General features: G+C 49.5%; 1 protein-coding gene across 7 annotated transcripts in view; it reads left to right on the top strand.

Annotated features, from left to right (window-relative positions):
* Pdzd2 (PDZ domain containing 2) overlaps positions 1-21,310 on the top strand; it is a 459,739-nt gene that overhangs the window by 229,567 nt on the left and 208,862 nt on the right. Inside the window, exons 1-2 of one of the 7 annotated variants that reach the window (XM_045132787.1) lie at positions 4,371-4,597; positions 5,070-5,155. The exons of 5 other annotated variants lie outside the window; for them this stretch is intronic. The gene's annotated coding sequence lies outside the window, so the exon portion shown is untranslated. Of the gene's footprint in view, positions 1-4,370; positions 4,629-5,069; positions 5,156-21,310 lie in introns of those variants that run through there. One more of the 7 variants, XM_045132786.1, reaches the window with a different exon arrangement.

Genomic DNA, 21,310 nt, shown 5'->3' with positions numbered 1-21,310 from the left:
AGATGAGACCCTGCTTATGTCAAGTCACTTATCCCAGCCCCTTGTATTTAGTCTCTTGAAGAGATGAAGAGCAGCCGGCCAGCACCCGTCAGCTGACCTTCCAGAAGGAGAAGACTGTTAGGTTTGCCTGGGGCACTTTTTCCACTCAGACTAAACAACTCCAGGTCCTTTAACCTTCCCCCATAGGCTCCATTTTCCATCTCCTAAATCATTCAGGTTCTCCGTGGGAACTTTTCCCAGCATCTCTACATCTTCCTTAGAGTCCAGGACTTCAGACTTAACACAGCCCCTAGCAAGGGTCTGTCTGCTACCAAGTTCTTTGTTGTTGTTGTTGTTTATTTTTATTTATATATTTTTGAGAGCAACAGACAGAGAGGGAAAGAGGCACAGATAGAGAGAGATTGAGAGAGAGAGAGAGAGAGAGAGAGAGAGAGAGAGAGAGAGAGAGAGGGAGAGAGAGGGAGGGAGAGAATGGGCACGCCAGAGCCTCCAGCCACTGACACTTGCACCCCCTTGTGCATCTGGCTTACATGGGTCCTGGGGAATGGAGCCTCGAACCGGGGTCCTTAGGCTTTACAGGCAAGCGCTTAACCGCTAAGCCATCTCTCCAGCCCTGCTACCAACTTCTTTATCACGGGGTAGGGAGCGGGAGATACTCTCCGTTCATGGTGCATTTCCACGGGTGTGAACACACTAATATGGTGCTGCCTCTTTCTTATCAAGCACAGGAGGCAGATTCTTACAAATTTGCAGGTTCTTCCCGGCCCTTACCTCTTTGTCAAGGTGTCTGTCCCGCTGAATATCCCCTCCACCCCCCACCCCGGCCACTACTCTGTGATCAGCGGCCATGCTGAACTCTAAGCTGTCACTAATGAACCACTTCCTTCATGTGCAGAAGCTGGCTTTGGACTTCCCTAACATTTCAGCAGATCCCACTCAGATTCATGCTATTTGTAGACTCGGAGTGCACAGAGCAATTTCAGGTATTATTTAAACCAGACCCGGGATAAAATTGTCAACCACATTTAAAGCTCCCTTTGTTTACTGAGCCCTTGATCTGTTTTCCAGGCAGCAGTGGAGCCCAGGGAGGGAAAAGACAGGCCAGATCCTATCTTTCTGGTCAGCTGATGAGAATGGCATATGCTTTCCAAAGCTTTCTGAAATTAAGATATTATGCAGATGTGGGCAAATCTTTAATTCCCAGCACGTTCACACCCTAAAATGATCTTCAGCAACAGAGATGGTATGGGGGGATATTAGTTTGCATTATGCTTAAAACCACTGATTTATACTTCATAAGTTCTGCACTAGATCACAGGAGTGGAGGAAGTCAGAGGCAAGCACACTAGAAATTCAGAAAGAGACATGAAGCACCCCTGAAATTCTTAGAAAATTACTGCAGTTGAACTTGGCTCCCATACAACTTGCGAGATCCCGGGAAGTCCTGTGAAGGGTGCTGGCAAATCCACTTGTTCGTTCACAGGAGACAACATCCCCACTATACTCTAGCTTCTGAAAGTGGCGCTGGAACCCCACACAGAACTGATGTGGGGATCATGGGAAATTTGGCAAAGTGAAAGGTTTCTGAACATGCAACAGTAAGCAACTAATTCAAAATCCAATGTGTGATGAGCCCCAGGTATTTCTGGCTGGACTCACCTGGGTGGCATCACACAGCCTTACTGCATTCTTGCTTCAGGACACAGCGCATGTCCACTTCACATGATATCATGCCACCAATGCAGCACCAGCCAACTCGACTTGAAGCATCTCGACTCAGATACAAGAGTGTTGTGAGTTATGAAGTGCAGTATGTTGACAGTTCATGCAAACTTTTCTACTCTCATAGAAACATAACGGCTTCACTCAGGAGGCAGAGGTAGGAGGATCATCATGAGTTGGAGGCCACCCTGAGACTACATAGTGAATTCCAGGCCACCTTGGGCTAGAGCAAGACCCTACCTTAAAAAACAACAACAACAAAAATGGCTTAATTATGGAAAACAAGAACAAAAATTCCTCAGCTTATAAATATGAAAATAGTATGTCTTTGGATTATACTTCTAGAATGCTTGATTTTAGAAAAAAAAATGCTATTTACAGGCTGGACAGATGGCTTAGCAGGTAAGGCACTTGCCTGCTAAGCCTAAGGACCCAGGTTTTGATTCTCCAGGTCCCACGTAAGCCAGATGCACATGGTGGTGCATACATCTGGAGTTCGTTTCCAGTGGCTAGAAGTCCTGGTGCATCCATTCTCTCTCACTCTCCCCCCTCTTGCTCTAATGAATAATAAAAATAAATCTTAAAAAAACAAAATAAAGTTAAAAATTGCTATTTAAGACGGGCATGGGCTGGAGAGATGGCTTAGCGGTTAAGCGCTTGCCTGTGAAGCCTAAGGACCCTGGTTCAAGGCTCGGTTCCCCAGGTCCCACGTTAGCCAGATGCACAAGGGGGCGCACGTGTCTGGAGTTCGTTTGCAGAGGCTGGAAGCCCTGGCGCACCCATTCTCTCTCTCTCCCTCTATCTGTCTTTCTCTCTGTGTCTGTCGCTCTCAAAAAAAAAAAAAAAGACGGGCATGGTGGTGCACGCATTTAATCCCAGCACTCTGGAGGCAGAGGTAGGAGAATCCAATGAGCTCGCTGAGACTACATAGTAAATTCTGGGCCAGCCTGAGCTAGAGTGAGACCCTGCCTGGAAGCCCCCCGCCCCCGGCCAAAAAAACTGCTATTTAAATTGACTTGAGTTTTATTAAAAAAAAAAATTTGTTTTATGGTTTTTGGTTTGGGGTTATGATACAATCTCCAGCAATTTCTAGAATGGCTTTAAACATTTGTGCCATTTTGTACACATATTTAGGTTGTGATGTTCTTAGCACTGACAAATATAAGATCAAAATATTGATCAATAACTGGGTGTGGTTGTACATGCCTTTAATTTCAGAACTTGGGAAACAGAGGTAGAAGGATTGCCTATGAGTTCAATGCCAGTCTGGAACAACAGAGTGAATTTTAACTCAGCCTGGGCTAGAGTAAGAACCTACCTCGAAAAACAAAACAAAATATGTTTGATCAATTCTGAAACCACTGAAAATGCCCTACATCCGATAGCATCAAATATTCAGACAAGATTTAATTCTACATGTAAAATTAAATACGCACACCATTTCATTAGTAGGCAACTTTGCTTTTACATTTAATAAATGGCAAAATTATATGTGTACCAAATAATGGGTTTATAAATTTCCATGTGATTTATTATCAGTAAATGTTTGATTTGCATACCCAGGGTCTGTGTAACTTTCCGGGGGATGGGGGTAAGAGGGCCCAAATAGAAAACGTTTTAAAACACCTGCTTTTTACTATCTGTAAGCCAGGCAGTTTCTACTATGAGTTGATCAAGTCTGAAAGCTAACTTGCCCAGGCCCAGAATGGGGGGGGGGGTGTCTTGTGGGAGGACGGCTTGTCCTTCACAGCCTGTCCCCGGTCGGTGGCAGCGTCCCCCCCTAGCCCCCCCAGCAGGTGGGGCTGGTTGCAGTCCCCCCACATCTCCCCTGAGATAACCCGATCAGGGCTTCGCTTCGCTTACTTCCCCCTACCTCCAAGGAGGCATGCCACCGCCTGGGCATATAGCTGCCTGTTTCCGGTTTGCTGTCGTGCCGGCTCCAATGAGGCCTGGTACTGGTGCCGGTTATTGACCTCAGAGCCCAGGCTGGACAGCGGTTGTCCCCTCCCCGGGCCCCCCTCTGATGACCCATTCCGGTGGCGGTAAGGGCGCTGGGAATTACAGCTTTCCCTCCATTGCAATTAATTGTTTCCAATTCCAGCAGAACTCTCGGTGGCTTGGAGAGGCGGGGACGCAGGGGTTCTGATGCAAACCCGAGGAGCAGCGAGGGTGTGTGCGCGCCTGCCTGCCTGCCTGCCTGCCTGCGCACGTCCCGGGAGGGAGGCCTGGAGTTTGTTTGCGCTCACGTTCCTTCCATTTAACCTCGGGAGCCCAGGCCCCGGCTCAGCTCTGCCGGGGAACTCCAGCTCCGAGCCCCCTTGCAGAAGCCAGGTAAAAACGTTATTTTCTGGCAGAAGCGCCTTTAACTCTTTGAGGTTCGGCCCGCACGCAGTGTTTTCGCTTTCCAACAAGTGCCGCGAATGGAAACGTGGAATAAGATGCAACTGAAGTTTTGAAAAGCAATAATGAACTGATGGGGAGGGGGAGGACACTCCCCCCCCCCACCCCGCTTAAGGAAAGCAAACACCCTTTTCCTGTCCTATTCGTATTCCCATTAATTTGAGACCGGAAGCCCCCAGTGGGTGTGATGTAAACAGCCTGGCCTCGTGGGTCCGGCTTCCTCATCACTTTGCAGCTGGAGAGAGATGGCTGCACCGCCCAAGCCCGTGGGGGCCTCTCTCCGGAGGAAGGACGAGTGGACGCGACCCTGGCAAGAAGGTGGGCGGGACGGGGCCGGCGAGCGGGAGAAGGTGTAGAGGAAATGCTTGAGTCGTTGGGTCACCGGCGGCGGCGATTGCAATTCGGGGCTGGTGAATCGGATCCGTCCAGAAGAAGGAATCTGGACTTGGCGACCCACTCTCCCAGCCTTCTGGCGGTGAGACGGAGTGGGGATGACACGAGCGATGGTGCGGAGGTGGAGCTTGTGAGGCAGGGGGGTTTTGGGGGGTACCAGGGCGCTCGGGGTGCGGGGCGCGCGCCTTCCCCATCCAGCCCGCGCCCAGCGCACCGCCCGCGCGCTTTGCTGTAAACAAGTGTCCGAGAACTCGCTGCCCGCCGCCCCGAGCGCTCCCTTTCCCCCGGCACCCGGGAGTGACGGGGAAGGGATTCTGGAATGCTCTGGAGTTCTGATAAGTGAGCCCCGGAGTGAGGAGCCCAGCTAGGATTGCATTACAGCCTTTTCTTGCAAACCCTCCTCCGCCTCCCTTGGCCGGGAAAGGAGGGTCCCCGCGTCCCCTGGGCTGCCTCCTGGCAGGTGCTCGAGCTGATGCCCAGCCCCGGGTGTGGTGTGGCGCAGCCCAGCCCGGTCCAGTCCCAGAGGATTAACCCCCGCACCCCCCACCCTCCAGGCCAGCGACCTCGGCCACGGCCTCCCGGGGGAAGCCCAGCGGTGAGGCTGGAAAGGAATCGTCCCACGGTGACCTCGGACCTGCAGGTAGGAATTCGATTGCGCAAAGCCATCAGACCCGGTGGGGATCCGTCAGCCACCTGACGCGCTGGGGTTTCCACGCGGGGGGGGGGGGGCGGTAGGGAATTGGCTTTGCTCAGGGTGGTCTGTGTTCCGTGGGAGTCGTCGTAGGGTTTTTTTGTTTTGCATGGGTGTGAATGGGAGAGCCATGCACCTTCTTCAGAAGCGATGTTCAAGCAGGACAGAAGGGAGGGGTCAGCGGCCCCCCGAGTCAGCCCTGGTCCTTGCTTCCGTCCGTCCTGCAAGCTGGCAGCAAATTCGAGGCAGAGCGGGGTTCTCCACCAGAGCCAGCTGTAGGCATGATTCCACACGAGGATGTCATCTCCTTTGGGGACAGATCCTTGTCTCAAACAATCTCTTTGGACAATAGTCCCTCCGCTGGCTCACAAAGTGCCTAGAGTGGATTACTCAGGAATCAAAAGGACATTTAAGGTGAAGGATGCTTGGGAAGAGAATGATGGCCTTGTTGCTTTTGGGTTTGGTTGTTTGAAACAGGTCCCACTCTACAGCCTAGGCTGGCCTGAAATTCCTGGTGATTCTCCTGCCTCAGCCTGGAGTGTTGGATTACAGGCAGCAACCACAGAGGGAGGGCCGAGAATGGCTTCGTGTGACAAGTAGTCCCTGTCTGCTGGGCTAAGAGTGAAATGAACTCAGTCCCCCCCCCCCCCCATGACATGGAGGAAAGGAGTGTGAAAACTTCAGCTGTCATCCTGGGAGAAAAGATTCTGTGAATGTCATCAGGATTTTGCTTTTCTTCACAAAAAAATGGGTCCAGCTGAGTATAATAGGGGAAGGGCATAAATGTAAACACACGGAAAATAGTACTGAACTTGTTTCACAACTCTAATTCACAGTGCAGGTGAATTACGTAAAGTTAGGAAGCAAGGCGTGCTGTTCTTGGTCACGCCTGCTGGTTCTAAGGGGCCAGCTGTAGGGCTCTGGATAAGGAGGCGGCTGTCAGGTTCTAGAGAAAGAGAGGAGTGCTCAGATTGGCTGCTGCAAAAGGAAAAATGACTGGGCCACCAACGTGGAAGTGCCCAGGCTTGCTGCGAGTTCTCTTGTGCCCCCAGCCTGTCGTACTGGATGAGCTCTGTTATCCCTGGTGAGGGTAGACAGAGCAAGAGCAGCAGCAGTCGCCTTCCTTGTTTGTTTCTCCTCTCCCCCACAAGTCACCCAGTGCCCTGTGACACAGCAGAGCTTCCTCTGCGCCCAGTTCCCGGCTTGTCCCACCTCAAGAGTTGTTTTCTTGAAAGGACCTGTGCCCTGCTGCCCACCTTGCTTGACCTGGCGGGGTTGCCCAGCCCTGTCTTCCTCGACAAGGTGTTTCCCATGGCACTGGTGCCCTGCCTTCCAGAGAGTGAGTCCTGCAGGATGGCTGTTGGGGACTTTTCCTGGTTCTTGTGACTTCCCATTCTGGCATCCAGTGAGTCCCTTTTTATCGGAAGTACACATATATGTAATTTCAGGAGCTGCAGATGTCTGTGAGGCTAACCACTAGGGACAATGGTCACCCTCTCAGCGATCTGCAGCCTCAATTCCATCGCCCCAGGGACAGCCACTTCCAACTTTTTGTACTCCATTCTATATATATATATATATATTTTTTTTTTTTTTGAGTGGCATATAGAGTGAGAGAATTGGTGCGCCAGGGCCTCTAGCCACTGCAAATGAACTCCAGATGCATGCACCACCTTGTGCATCTGGCTTACGTGGGTACTGGGGAATTGAACCTGGGTCCTTAGGTTTCGCAGGCAAGCACCTTAACTGCTAAGCCATCTCTCCGGGCCTGTACTCTGTCTTAACTGGCAAGCACGTCCTGCCCTCTGGTTCATCTCTTTACTGAATCCATAATTTTCTAGCTAAACTCTGGGTTTGCCATTCTTTTTTGTTGTTGTTGTTTTTAATTTAAGGGAGAGAAAGAGGCAGGGGGAGAGAGAGAGAGAGAGAGAGAGAGAGAGAGAGAGAGAGAGAGAGAGAGAGAGAGAGAGAGAATATGAATGAATGGGTGCACCAGGGCTTCCAGCCACTACAGGCAGACTCCAAACGCATGTGCCTCCTTGTGCATCTGGCTTACATGGGTCCTGGGTCCTTTGGCTTTGCAGGCAAATGCCTTAACCGCTAAGTCATCTCTCTTGCCCTGGATTTGCCATTCTTCAGGCTGAGCAAAGCTGGGTGCATCAACCAAGGAGACCCACATGTCTATAAGCATGATGGAGTAAAAAGAGGACCCAGGGGTTTTTAAAAGTTGGGGAAGGAACAGCTAAAGTCCAAAGGCCACCACCAAGACGAGATGCCCTAGTGGCTGCACTGTGGATTCATTCTTCCTCTTTCTCCTGGGGAAGTGTGGTATCTGAACTCTCAAGTCCTTTTTATGTTTTCTTCTCAGTGAGGCATGTTTTATAGCTCTTGAGAAAATGTACATGGGACGTCAATGCTTTGAGATCCCCTAGGTTGGTTGGACAGAACTCCATGTGGAAAGCTCTTTCCCTTTGAATTTGGGAAGTATTGCCCTTCCACATTAAATAGCATTCTAATTTCTGATGCTTTGACACTATTTCCCCCAAGATGTTTAGGATTTCCTCCTTGTGTCTCGTAACACCCTTTCTCTTTATGATGAGACTTTATTGGAATACACGTTGGGTCAAAATCTTTGTCCATCCATCTTACCAATCTTCTAATAGACTTTCTCCTTCTGGAAACTGCCTCTTGGTTCTGAACCACTTTCTAGAGTTGTTTTATTTTACTTGTATTGGACAGAGAGAGAAGCAGATAGAGGAAGAGAAAGAGCGAAAGAATGGGCACGCCAGGGCCTTTAGCCACTGCAAAGAAATTCCATACGCATATGCCACCTTGTGCATTTGGCTTATGTGGGTACTAGGGAATCACACCTGTGTCTTTAGGCTTCTCAGGCAAGTGCCTTAACTGCTAAGCCAACTCTCCAGCCCTCTAGAGGTTTTTAGAAACAAAATTTCCCTTCCCATCTTCTGAAACACCATTAATTCAAAGGAGGCATTCACGAACTGAATTTTTAAACTTTGCCCTTTCTACTTCCTTTATAAAAAGTCCTACTTCTGGGCTGGAGAGATGGTTTGGCGGTTAAGCAGTTGCCTGTGAAGCCTAAGGACCCCGGTTCAAGGCTCGATTCCCCAGGACCCACGTTAGCCAGATGCACAAGGGGGCACACGCGTCTGGAGTTTGTTTGCAGTGGTTGGAGGCCCTGTGCACCCATTCTCTCTCTCTCTCTCTCTCTCTCTCTCTCTCTCTCTTTCTCTCTCTCTCTCTCTCTCTGTGTCTGTCACTCTCAAATAAAAAATAAAATAAAATAAACAAAAAAGTCCTACTTCCTGAAAAGTTTCCTCATTTTATCTTCCAACACCATTTTTTCCTTTTTTAAAAAATTAAGTATGTCTGCTATCAAATTGCTAACTCCCGAGAGGCCCTTAAAATTCTGCGATTGTCTTATAACCTCCTGGTATTGTTTCATGGCTGAGAAGTGTCTCAACCCTGAAGATCTCATGACAGCTGCTTTGAAGTTTTTTCTCTCCTCCCTGCATTGTTTCTGTTTCCTCTGGTTCCCCCCTTAGCTTTGTTTGTTTTTTAATCTCTTCCATGCTACGGGCTTTCCTAATATGTTTGATGATCCTTGACCTGTCCCTGAGATCCTAATTGGAAGGAATGAATGGACGAGCTTATACTGAGGGCCGTTTATTTCCTTGTAGCTAAGCGGAGCAATGCCTCCAAATCCAGAACTAGACCTGGCGCTTAGTGAGCCTCCCGTAGGTGTTGGCTGAGGAACTCAACGACATGTGATCTTACCAAGGCCGGGCGGTGATGACTGTGACTCGAGTGTGCCAGGTGTGTGAATGGGCCTCCACCAGCATGTGAATGGCTGGCTAGTGGCGTCACTGGAGACCTCCAAATAGCAGGAGGTCCGCAGAAGAGAAATTTCTGCAGGAGTCTGTTGGTGGCAGCTTCCTGCAGTCCAGATGGAAAGAAAGCCAGGCGTGTAACCACTGGGCACGGAGACGTCTTGTCCTCTTTCTCTATTTTGTTCGTTTGTTTGTTTGTTTTTCGAGGTAGGGTCTCGCTGTAGCCCAGGCTGACCTGGAATTCACTATGGAGTCTCAGGGTGGCCTCGAACTCATGACAATCCTCCCACCTCTGCCTCCTGAGCGCTGGGATTAAAGGCGTGCGCCACCACGCCCGGCTTCTCCATTTTTTTTTAAAGGTACCACTCTCATCATCTGTGGGTGCTGTGATTCAACCTGGCACACAGGTTACAGAGCACAGACCCTCACCAGGCATCTAAAACTAAGGGAGGTGAGACGGTACAGGGTCTGATGGCCCTCAGCCAACCCTTCTGATGGTGGGGGAGTCTCTCTGCCCATTTGGTGCCTGGTGCTCCCAATTCCTAAGGTTCCCTGGGCACTGTGGGCATGGACTGCTAGTATGTGTGCATCCATACTTCCAAAATTCTATTAGTCATTGCTTCTCCTGTTTGCTTTCTTTATTTTTTAAAAAAATATTTACATATTTTATTTATTTATTAAAACAGGGAAAGAAGGGGGCTGGAGAGGTGGCTTAGCAGTTAAGGCATTTGCCTGCAAAACCAAAAAGGACCTCAGTTCGGTTCCGCAGGACCTACGGAAGCCAGATGCACAAGGTGGCACATGCGTCTAGAGTTCATTTGCAGTGGCTGGAGGCCCTGGCGCGCCCATTCTCTCCCTCTGTCCATCTCTTCCCCCCCCCCTTTTTTCTCTCTCTCTGCTTCTTTCTCTCTCAAATAAAAAGAAAGAGAAAGAGGGAGAGAGAGAGAGAAATAATAGGTATGCCAGGGCCTCTAGTCACTGCAAATGAACTCCAGATGCATGCACCACCTTGTGCATCTGGCTTACATGGGTCCTGGGGCTTCGAACCTGGGTCCTTAGGCTTGTAGGCAAGCGCCTTAGCCGCTAAGCCATCTCTCTGGCCCTCTGTATGCTTTCTTTTAGTTTAGTTTCCTCCTCCTCCTAAACTTTGAAAACTTTCTCGAGCTGCAGAGATGGCTTAGCAGTTAACCGCTTGCCTGTGAAGCCTAAGGACCCTCGTTCGAGGCTCCTTTCCCCAAGGACCCACGTTAGCCAGATGAGCAAGGTGACACATGTATCTGGTGTTCATTTGCAGTGGCTGGAGGCCCTGGCATGCCCTCTCTCTCTCTCTGCCTCTTTCTCTCTCTGTCGGTCGCCCTCAAATAAATAAAAATAAACAAAAATATATATTTTTTTAATTTCTCTACTCCCCTTCAGCCTATCATGTGTACTGGTAAGTGAGTGGGTCTCTCTGCCTGATGCACCAGCTTTGCTCTGGAACCTTCCCATTGGCTCGACCTCCTGCATTTATGTCACCCTCTTGCCGGTGCCCTTTGGGGACAGGCTGGCAAATGGGCTACGTTGCGTATGCACTCGGTAGTACTTAAAACTGCTTTGGGCTGTGAGGGAGAGCGCGTGTGGAATCCTAACCACTGGACCACCGGGAAACATCGCCCTAGGCTCCGAACCCAATATTGGGCACAGTGATCCAGAACGGGTTTTTCAATCACTGGATGGAAGTAGGTACCCTCTGTGTGTGTACCCACACGCTGAGGTCTTCTCCTCTGGGGCCGCATACTGCTGCTTTACGTAAGGACGACGTGGCGAAGGGTCCTTCAGCTGTACGTGACTTTCACATCTGTGAAGTGTGTTTGTCATTTCTTGCCTTGTTTCAGAGCAGCAGCCCTGTAGTGGCAGAGTCTGGACTGGGAGCACTGTTCTGGAAGACGACAGCCCATTTCAGTCGAGGCAGCCTAGAGATAGACGTGGGGAAGAACACTCTTTTTTTTTTTTTTTAAATTTTTTTGTTTATTTATTTATTTATATGAGAGAGATCGAGAGTGAAAGAGGCAGAGATAGAGAGAGAGAGAGAGAATGGGCACGCCAGGGCTTCCAGCCACTGCAAACGAACTCCAGACGCGTGCACCCCCTTGTGCATCTGGCTAACGTGGGTCCTGGGGAATTCAGCCTTGAACCGGGGTCCTTAGGCTTCACAGGCAAGCGCTTAACCGCTAAGCCATCTCTCCAGCCCGGGAAGAACACTCTTGAGGTCGCAAGGGGTGAACCACAAATCTATTGTGGGGTTTCTAGGGAAGGCTCATCCATGTCTAAGAAAAAGAGCAATGTAGGGGGACCTTGGAGGGGCTTGGGGGTGCTTCCACATGCTGCTGTCCCAGCCTGCTATTGGCCTCCTGCCTCCAGCCTTGGGACGAAGCCAGCACGAGGAAGAGAGCTATTGCAGAGAGCAACAGAGCTCCGTTGGGCCCTGCCCTTCCTCCTTCTCATTGCCCATCATGGGAGACGGTCGCAGTCCCTCCCTGCTTAAGCCATTTTGAGTCAGGGTTTGGTGTCATTTAGGTACCGAAACTGACACAGGTTTGGCCCATTATCTTCAAGAACCAAGGAGACGGACAAGCCAGCTTGAAGCAGCCTGGTTCCTTGTTTGAGTCTAAGTAGGATTGCCCTCAACTGTGCGGCTTCCTAGACAGATGAAAGCAATCGTCATTCTCTTTCAACTTCAAAGGTGAGGGAATCACCCCTGATTTTGAGGCGTTTGGAAGGAAGAGTGGCTTCTTTACTTTGGGCCTTGCCAGTAAACCCGAGTGAAGACAGCTTGACGTAGTGTGTCCGTGAGAAACCCAAGCATACACTTTTTTGCACTTCCTCCTGGTACATGGGTATTGTTTTTCTGTGTTCTCTCTCTCTCTCTCTCTCTCTCTCTCTCTCTCTCTTTTTTTTTTTTTTTTGGTCTTTGCAGCCCAGACTTAGGGACTCTTTGAAGATGAAACAAACCCGGAAGTGCTCAGTAGTGTCGGGAAGACTAGAATGCTGGAGAAAGTAAACTGCATTTTTCCGGTTTGACTCAAAAGGCTGTGGTGTACTCAATTTTTTTTTTTTTAATGAATGAATAGGCCGTCTGAGCAGTTCCATTCCTAATATAACCTTAGCCCAAAGGGAAGCCCTTAGCTGCACTAAGCAATAGGCCATCCGACTCTGTTTCTATTCTGTCTGTCTTGCTCAGCCAAGCCTTTAGGGAGGAAGGCTTTTGTTAAACATATTTTTATTTATTTATTTGAGAGCAACAGACAGAGAAAGAGGCAGAGAGAGAGAGAGAGAGAGAGAGCAGAGTGGCCGCACCAGGGCCTCCAGCCACTGCAAACGGACTCCAGACACATGCGCCCCCTTGTGCATCTGGCTAACGTGGGTCCTGGGGAATCGAGCCTCGAACCGGGGTCCTTAGGCTTCACAGGCAAGCGCTCAACCGCTAAGCCATCTCTCTAGCCTGGGAGGAAGGCTTTATTTATATCGTAACATAGTTAAGTTCTTTCTGTTGTTCTTTAGTTTTTCAAGGTGTAGGATCTTGCTGTAGCCCAGGCTGACCTGGAATGTACTCTGTAGACCCAGGCTGGCCTCGAACTCACAGCGGTCCTTCTACCTCTGCCTCCCAAGGTATGTGCCACTACGCCCGGTGGTGGTCTTTTTGAGTACCGTCTGCCCGTCAGGCACTGTAATGATGTTGTATGTATGAGCTCATCTCGTCCTCACGGGGATCCTGTGAAGAGGTTCTCATCCTCCTCTCACAAGGGAGCTCCCAGAGCCACACAGAACTCAGGCTCTTGGCTTTTACGTGGTGGAGCAAAGTTTCCATGGTCAGCCATGCAGTTCCATCGTGTCAGCGTGTCCACTTTGCACTGTATGATTCGTTACATCCTGAGCCTCCTCACACCATCTGTGTCCAAGAGCAGGAACTTAACTCCAGTGTGGTCCACGTTGTTGCTGTTGTTAATTCGTTTCAATAGCAGCACATTTCTCGCAAGGACACGGGGCCGTAGTTAGTGCAACTCTTTGCCAGCTTGCTTAGACGGAGACTCTCCTGAGAAATTGTGGGCATGTGCTCCGTGTCTGGAATATGACCCGGAGATGCGCGTGTGGTATGGGTGGTCATGCCCACGTGGGTGCCGAAGCTCGCACCCCTTGTCTGTGCAGAGGCCAGAGGAGAATGTTGAGTGACCTTCTCGGTCACTCTTCTGCTTGTTCCCTTGAGACAATGTCTCTCACGGAACCTGCAGCTGCTACCCCAGCAATCCTCTGCTGTCTGCCTGCCCACCGCTACCGGACTGGAGCTGTTGGCCTGTGTGGCCGCACCTAGCCCTTCATGTGGGCACTGGGACTGAGCCAGGCCATCTTGGGCCACCCTTGGACCCTCATGCTTTTGAGCAAGTGCTCTTTTACCTGTTGAGCAATTTCCCTAGCCTGAGACATTTGATTTTAGTTTAAAAAAAAAAAAAAACACTTTTAGGGCTAGAGAGATGGCTTAGTGGTTAAGGTGCATGCGTATGAAGCCTAAGGGCCGGACCCAGGTTCGATTCCCCAGAACTCACAATAGCCAGATGCACAAGGTGGCGCATGTATCTATCTGGAATTCGTTTGCAGTGGCTGGAGGCCCTGGTGCACCCATTCTTTCTTTTTAATAAATAAATAAAATAGATGTTTAATATATATATATTTGTTATTTATTTCTGGGAGGGGAGGTGGAGAGGGTGCACCAGGGCCTCCAGCCACTGCAAACGAACTCCAGATACATGTGCCACCATGTGCATATGATTTACGTAGGTCCTGGAGAATTGAACCTGGGTCCTTAGGTTTTGCAGGCAAAGGGCTTCAGCTGCTAACCCATCTCTCTAGCCCTAGTTTAGTTTTGGGTTTTGGGTTTTTCTTTTTTTTTCTTTTGGTTGATTTTCATCCTAGCCCAGGTTGACCTGGAATTCCCTATGTATTCTCAGGGTGGGTTCCAACTCATGGCAACCCACCTACCTCTGCCTCCCAAGTGTTGGGAGTAAAGGCGTGTGCCACCACGCCCTGCTTAGTTTGGTTTTTGAGACAGAGTCTCGTACAGTCCAGACTAGCTTGAAACTCCTGATCCTCCTGCCTTCACCTCCCGAGTGCTGGGATTACAGACATGGGTCTCCTTCCTTCTTCCCCCTTCTACTTCTCTCCACCCGCACAGCCATCCTTAGGAAGAGATTTCATCTTCAGTGGAATTCCAGATTCCCATTGTTGTCAGCAGAACCCTGCATGAAAGCAAATGGCATTTGGGAGACACTAAAACCTTGGCACTTTTTCCAGGGGTCCCTGTCAAAGATTAAGCACGAGTCGCCTGCCAAGAGCTGTTTTCCAGGTGGTTTCTCATAACATGTCTTATTACACTTTTCAATCTGGAGATAACATATCTAACTCTTTCATTTGTTATTAAAACTTTTGGCTGACCTCGGAGATTCTTGTTTTAATTGCCAACGGATAGAAAATATAAATGGAAAAAAACGCATTAATGCGCAAACTCTAAAGTTTGTTGTCTTTGGAAATCGGGGGCGGGGGCAGTGGGCTTGTGAGGATAGAAGATAAAAAGAAAATTCGACAATTTTATCTGGCTAGTAGACTGTCTTAATAGTTTCACTTTTTAGGCCCTTTGTAAATATATACACGATGTCTTAAAATGTACACATTCTGAAGTTATTTATACGTAAAGGTCCCACTTTAATAAATGAAATGCATCTGAGCTATGCCAGAAGACCTTGATGTTTCCATTTAGTTAATCCTATGGTTAGACCCTTACCTAGAACACATAATCTTTTCTGAAAAGTCAAAAATATGTGTGTCTCAAATACATCTCAAATGTGTGCTCACATGTACCTGAATGCGCTAACACATACACACACACCCCCCCCAAAAAAGTGTGCTTGTTTCTCCCCTTGTGCCTTGTCCCTTCTCTGCTTGCTTTTGAGCCCGGGGGACTTGGGACCTGTGGCGCTGAATTCCTTTGCCTTCTATTTCCAACGGGATCGGAAGGTACTGGCAGCAGATGGGGAATAAAAAGGGAGGGGGACAGAGTGCTGGGGTGTTAATGCTCTCCCTCGCGTTGCTCCCAGCCTTGCTGAGATTCTGACAACAGGTGGATTCCTCTAAGCTCAGAGGGGCAGCTCGATTTCATGGCCGCAGCTCCCACATCGTCCAGGAACGTGGCTTCCTTTCCCCCTTGCCTGTCGGCTCTGGAGACGCTGGCTTCAGGGTGCTATACTCTGCTGTTCACTGTATAACATAGGTGCGTGTAAGCTGACATCGACCCACAAGGCATCCCTACGTCAAACGTGTTTCCGTTTCTTTTTTAAAGTATTTTTATATTTATTTATTTGACAGAAAGAGAGAGAGAGAATGGGTGCACCAGGGCCTCTCTAGCCACTGCAAAGGAACTCCAGATGTGTGCGCCCCCTGTGCGTCTGGATAATGTGCGTCCGGCTGCTGTGCACCCTGGGGAATCGAACCTCGGTCCTTTGGCTTTGCAGGCAAATGCCTTAACTGTGAAGCCATCCCTCCAGCCCATACATCCATCTTTTAAAACTTACATGTGTGTACATGCGTGTGATACGTGTGGGTGCATGTATGTGTACTTGTGTGGAAGAAGCCAGAGGTTGACATTCGATATTCTTGTTGCTCTCCACTTTAGTCCTCGAGATAGTGGTCTCACAGAACCTACAGCTCACCAATTTGGCAGGTGTAGCTAAGCCGGTAAGCGCTGGGGATTCTCCTGTCTCCGCCTCGCCAGGGCTGGGATTGCTGCCCCCGCCTGTGCCACCACACTGGGCATCTACGTGGGTGCTAACGATCCGAATTCATGTCCACACTCTTGCAGAAGCGCTTTATGCACTGAACTCTCTCTCCAAGCCACATCAAACAATGAGTTCAGTCTTTTAGTTTGCCTCTGGTTCTTGCTGGATCCTGACTCATACATCTCTCTCCTCAATACAGTCTCTTAAAAATTACTTTTATGGGCTGGAGAGATGGCTTAGCGGTTAAGCGCTTGCCTGTGAAGCCTAAGGACCCCAGTTCGAGGCTCGGTTCCCCAGGTCCCACGTTAGCCAGATGCACAAGGGGGCGCACACGTCTGGAGTTCGTTTGCAGAGGCTGGAAGCCCTGGCGTGCCCATTCTCTCTCTCTCCCTCTATCTGTCTTTCTCTCTGTGTCTGTCGCTCTCAAATAAATAAATAAAAAATTTAAAAAAAAAATTACTTTTATTTAGCTGGGCGTGGTGGCGCATGCCTTTAATCCCAGCATTAGGGAGGCAGAGGTAGGAGGATGGCTGTGAGTTCAAGGTTACCCTGAGACTACATAGTGAATTCCAGGTCAGCCTGAGCCAGAGTGAGACCCTACCTTGGGAAAAAAAAATATATTTTTATTTATTTGCAAGTAAAGAGAGAATGAATAGATGAGAACGGGCGTACCATCACCTCTAGCACTACAAATGATCATCAGATGCATGTGCCACTTTGTGCATCTGGCTTTCCAAGGGTACTGGGGAGTTGAATCCGGGCAAACAGGCTTTGAAGAAAGCACCTTTAACTGCTGAGCCATTTCCTCAGCCCCTCAATGTAATCTTTAAAAAATTTTTTTGTTCATTCTTTATTTATTTGAGAGCAACAGACACAGAGAGAAAGGCAGATAGAGAGAATGGGCGTGCCAGGGCCTCCAGCCACTGCAAACGAACTCCAGACGCATGCACCCCCTTGTGCATCTGGCTAACGTGGGTCCTGGGGAATCGAGCCCCGAACCGGGGCCCTTAGGCTTCACAGGCAAGTGCTTAACCACTAAGCCATCTCTCCAGCCCCCTCAATGTAATCTTAATTGTCAAGCCTGGTTCTAAGATACCAACGACACTGACTTTACCACAGCTGAATGAGATTGTATCTTGTCTGAGAATTGATGTCATCTTCCTCTTGTGTCCTGCCTTCTCTGTTAGTCCTGGGTCAGATGGGAAGTGAAGAGAACGAATCTGTCCCCTCTCTACAGTGTCTGACCCACTGTTGGGCATCTAGAGGTCATAACAACTTAAAACTCCTGGTCCAAAATAGTAAGTGTAAGTTGCTGTCCCGTATCCGTGACTGTGAGTAAACTTCATCACTGTCACCTGTGTCCTTACAGGCTTCGGTTTGCTCACTTCAAAGCAAACGGTGACCCAGTGCCAGCTGGAAGAAACATGTAATACGAGGCGTCAGTGCTCATCTTTTCAGAGTCTGGGGTCTCTTCAAGGCCTGAACTATTAAAGAGTTTTTCAAGCTAGAAGGGATCTCATAGCATCTCTAACCCAGTACCCTCGTTTTTTATAAATTTATTTATTTGAAAGAAAGAGAATATGGGCATGCCATGCCCTCCAGCCCCTGCAAACAAACTCCAGACGCATGCGCCGCCTTGTGCACCTGGCTCATGTGGGCGCTGAGGAATCAAACCTGCGTCCTCAGGCTTCGCAGGCAAGCGCCTTAACTGCTAAGCCATCTCTCTCCAACCCCATCTTTTTAATTTTGGCCTCCTTTTAAGGTGCAGCTCAGGTGAGAGGTACAGGGTTTAGTAGAAGCGCATTTAGTAAATGACAGGGATGCTACTGAGTGTCCCAACTCCCTTCCTAGGGTCAACACCCCCTCCCCCCCCCCAATCTTTCTCCAGTCTTGTAGCCTGGCCATTTTCTTAAGAGTTTGCCACTGAAGCTGACCTGCTGCAGGTATCCTTTAAGAAGCTGATTGCTTCTCTGTGCTGGAAATGTGAACCAGGCAGCCATGGTCTGGACTCATGGAGGGGCCTAATGGGATGCAGACAGTGGATTCCAACCCAAGCTCCCGCAAGCCTGAGGCTGGGAGAATGTTCAGTCTACAGCCACTCGGTTGTGGCTCGCCACCAGCTTGAGACTTGCAGGAACGTTTACGTTGGTATATGAGGCGGCGGGGTTGGCCTGGAGAATGGAGAGGCTTTGTGGTTGTGGGAGCCAGAAGCCCCGTGCTGGGTCTCTGAGAAGATGTGGCCGCCTTCCAACCAGGCCTGGGCTACTGCAGGCTCAGGCTGCCCCCTGGGGACATGTGGTGCCGCATGCATGGGGATCAGCACTGAGCAAAAAAATGACAGCTTATCATGGGTCTACAAGGACCAGAGTTAAAAGTTTTTTTCCCAGCGGGGCGTGGTGGCACATGCCTTTAATCCCAGCGCTCAGGGAGGCAGCTGTAGGAGGATCGCCGTGAGTTCGAGGCCACCCTGAGACTCCATAGTGAATTCCAGGTCAGCCTGGGCTACAGCGAGACCCTACCTCGAAAAACAAACAAACAAACAACAAAAAAAAAAGTTTTTTCCTCCAAAACCCAAACCCAAACCTTGGAGTCTGCTAAATTTACTGCTTAAAGCTGTTTTAAGCTAGTGGGAAGGGCGGGGGGGGGGGGGCTTTTCCTTAGTGAACAGAAACAAAGCAAACTAGATAGACCCCCCCCTCCAGCAAGCTGAGGTGCCCCCCCTCCCCCCGCGAGATGAAATTATCCCTATAGAGTTCCAGGCTCCGTGTGTTGCATTCTATCCTCTGCGCAAGTCCACGAGGGGTCTGGAGCCTGATTCCCCCATGCCTGAGATGGCAGACAAGGAGGGGAACATGGCCGCACTTACTGAGACCTGTTCACTCGTCAGGCTTTGTTCTGGGCTTCGAACTAGGGCATCCCACGATCAGGTAGCCTGTGCCATGCTCGCTTCGCAGAGCCGTTCTGCTCTCTAAGGAAGTGTGGCCGTCACATAGGTGGCACATAGATGACATAGGCTTATCTGCCATTCTGACTCTGCAGTGAAACTGTCAGCGAGGGAAGTAATGTGTTCCTTACTCCTGTGCTATGTCACTTGGGGAAATTGTTACCATCTCTGTCTTGGTTGATTTTTAAAAAAAACAAATTGTTTATTTTTATTTATTTATTTGAGAGTGACACCGAGAGAGAGAGAGAGAGAGAGAGAGAAGGGGGGGGGGCGTGCCAGGGCTTCCAGCCACTGCAAACGAACTCCAGACGCGTGCGCCCCCTTGTGCATCTGGCTAACGTGGGTCCTGGGGAATTGAGCCTCGAACCTGGGTCCTTAGGCTTCACAGGCAAGTGTTTAACCACTAAGCCATCTCTCCAGCCTTTTTCCCCCCCCCTACTGTAAAATGGGACTGCAGTTTGGCATTCCCTCATAAGTTAGCTTTCAGGGTTAGATGAGGTTCAATGCATGGGGTGCATCCTGCGCCTGGCATGTAAGCTTTCGTAACATGGAACTCCTGGGAAGCCCTTTAGCTGGGCTTCCTGCTTCTCTTTTCTCTATAATTGAATGTCACTTTGGAGCCAACTATTAAAGGCCTCTCTGAATTAGTCATTCACAAAATGAGGCTTGGGTTAAAGATAAGTTTTCTGAATGGAGAAAAGCCCCAGGGAGAATGAAAGAAGTTTCCATCTCTTATGCTGTCGCTGTCAGCCTTCCAAATGTTCCTGGTCTGTGTATTCATTCATTCTCTCACAGGTACTGGGCACTAAACCCAGGGCCTCCCCATGCGAGGCAAGCATCCCACCCTTGTGTGTTACGGTAGATGTAATCCACCCGTGTTCTATTGGTGAGAATCTAGACTTGGTCATTGCCTTGCAGGAACCTTTTCTTCTTTTATATTTTTATTTATTCGTACTGTTTATTTGTTAGAGAGAAAGAGAGGCAGATAGAAAGAAAGAATGGGCACACCAGGGCCTCCAGCCACTGGAAATGAACTCCAGATACATGTACCGTCTTGTGCTTATGTGGGTACTAGGGAATCAAACCTGGGTCCTTGGGCTTTGCAGGCAAGAACCTTAACAGCTAAGCCATCTTCCCAGCCCTGCAGGAACCTTTTCTGTCTAGCTATCTAATCTGTTTTCTGCTGTGGTAACAGCATATCCATGATTGGGCAATTTAGAAAGAGAAAAAAAAAGGCTACTTTTTTCTTTTGTCTTGTGGTCCATCATTGAGTGGCTCCATCAGGCAAAAGACCTGGGCTACATCATATAGTGGAAAGAAGGGAGGGCAAGTAGGCATGCACGCAAAAGGGAAAACCAAGGCCAGGTTCGTTTTATACCAATCATGGCAACTAATCTAGTGCCTAGAGAACAAAACCTCAAGAGGAAGGCGCTTATCCGCACGTGAGGGCTCACATTGCAACACCCCAATACCTGCCAGTAGACCCCACGTCCCATTCCACTACATGGTGGGGGGGGGCAGTCTCCACTGAGTATTGGTGGGGATAAGCAGATGCCAACCGTAGCATTAGCAAAATTCCAGCGTCACCCCTTAGTTCTTAAGTCTTAGGGTTCCTCTGCTCTGTGACTCACTGTCGCTCCTGAGGTACCCCACTTTTTTTTGTTGTTGTCGTTTTGTGGGGTTTTTTTGTTTGTTTGTTTTTTCAAGGTAGGGTCTCACTGTAGCCCAGACTGACCTGGAATTCACTATGGAGTCTCAGGGTGGCCTCGAGCTCACGGCGATCCTCCTACCTCTGCTTCCCCAGTGCTGGGATTAAAGGCGTGCGCCACCACGCCCAGCTCTCCCTCTTGTCCCCATCCCTCTGGACAGATAAGTGTTGACTGCCTGAGCATCATTTACAGCTTGAAATATCAACCTCGGTGTCTTTCACTTCGGCCGGTGACATAGGCAAAATGTGCCCAGCAAAGCTCCCAAAGTATTGGATCCCTGCTTCAGAACATTCAAGAAGACTCCATATTCCCCGCATACAGTCCTCTCTGGCTCATGCTACTGTGGGCAGTGACTTCTGGCAGTGCTAAAGTGAGCTGATTCTCCTGATGTCACTGGCCGGGGGAGGAGGGGGGCTGCCTGAGGATAGAGGGGGCAGGTCTAGCCCCTTCAGAGGGGGGGCGGCATTAGGATTCATTGCCACACAGCTGCCCGGAAGTCTGGCCCGAGCAAGAATTCTGCCATCATTATGGACTCACTCCACACTGCACGGATTATTTTTATAAGATAAAGAAGGAAGAAAGAGACGACAGCTTTGGCTCAGGCGACAGTATCCATCTGCCCTGTGAAAGAGTTACTTTTTCTGGGTCCTCTGCACCCAACATTTTGGATTCCTCTGGAGCCTTCCAGATCTGACACAACACAGTACCCACTTGAGATTCTGTGCCATGTGGCCACGGCTTGCCTGGTAAGGGAGGAAGGCCGGTAAAAGAAGAAATGTGGGAAGTGAAGTTAGATG

This window comes from Jaculus jaculus, chromosome 13 (genome assembly GCF_020740685.1).
Source record: "Jaculus jaculus isolate mJacJac1 chromosome 13, mJacJac1.mat.Y.cur, whole genome shotgun sequence".
In the NCBI taxonomy this organism is placed as follows: domain Eukaryota; kingdom Metazoa; phylum Chordata; class Mammalia; order Rodentia; family Dipodidae; genus Jaculus; species Jaculus jaculus.
The sequence above is the reverse complement of the archived record's forward strand: the minus strand, read 5'-3'. Positions and strand labels throughout refer to the sequence as shown.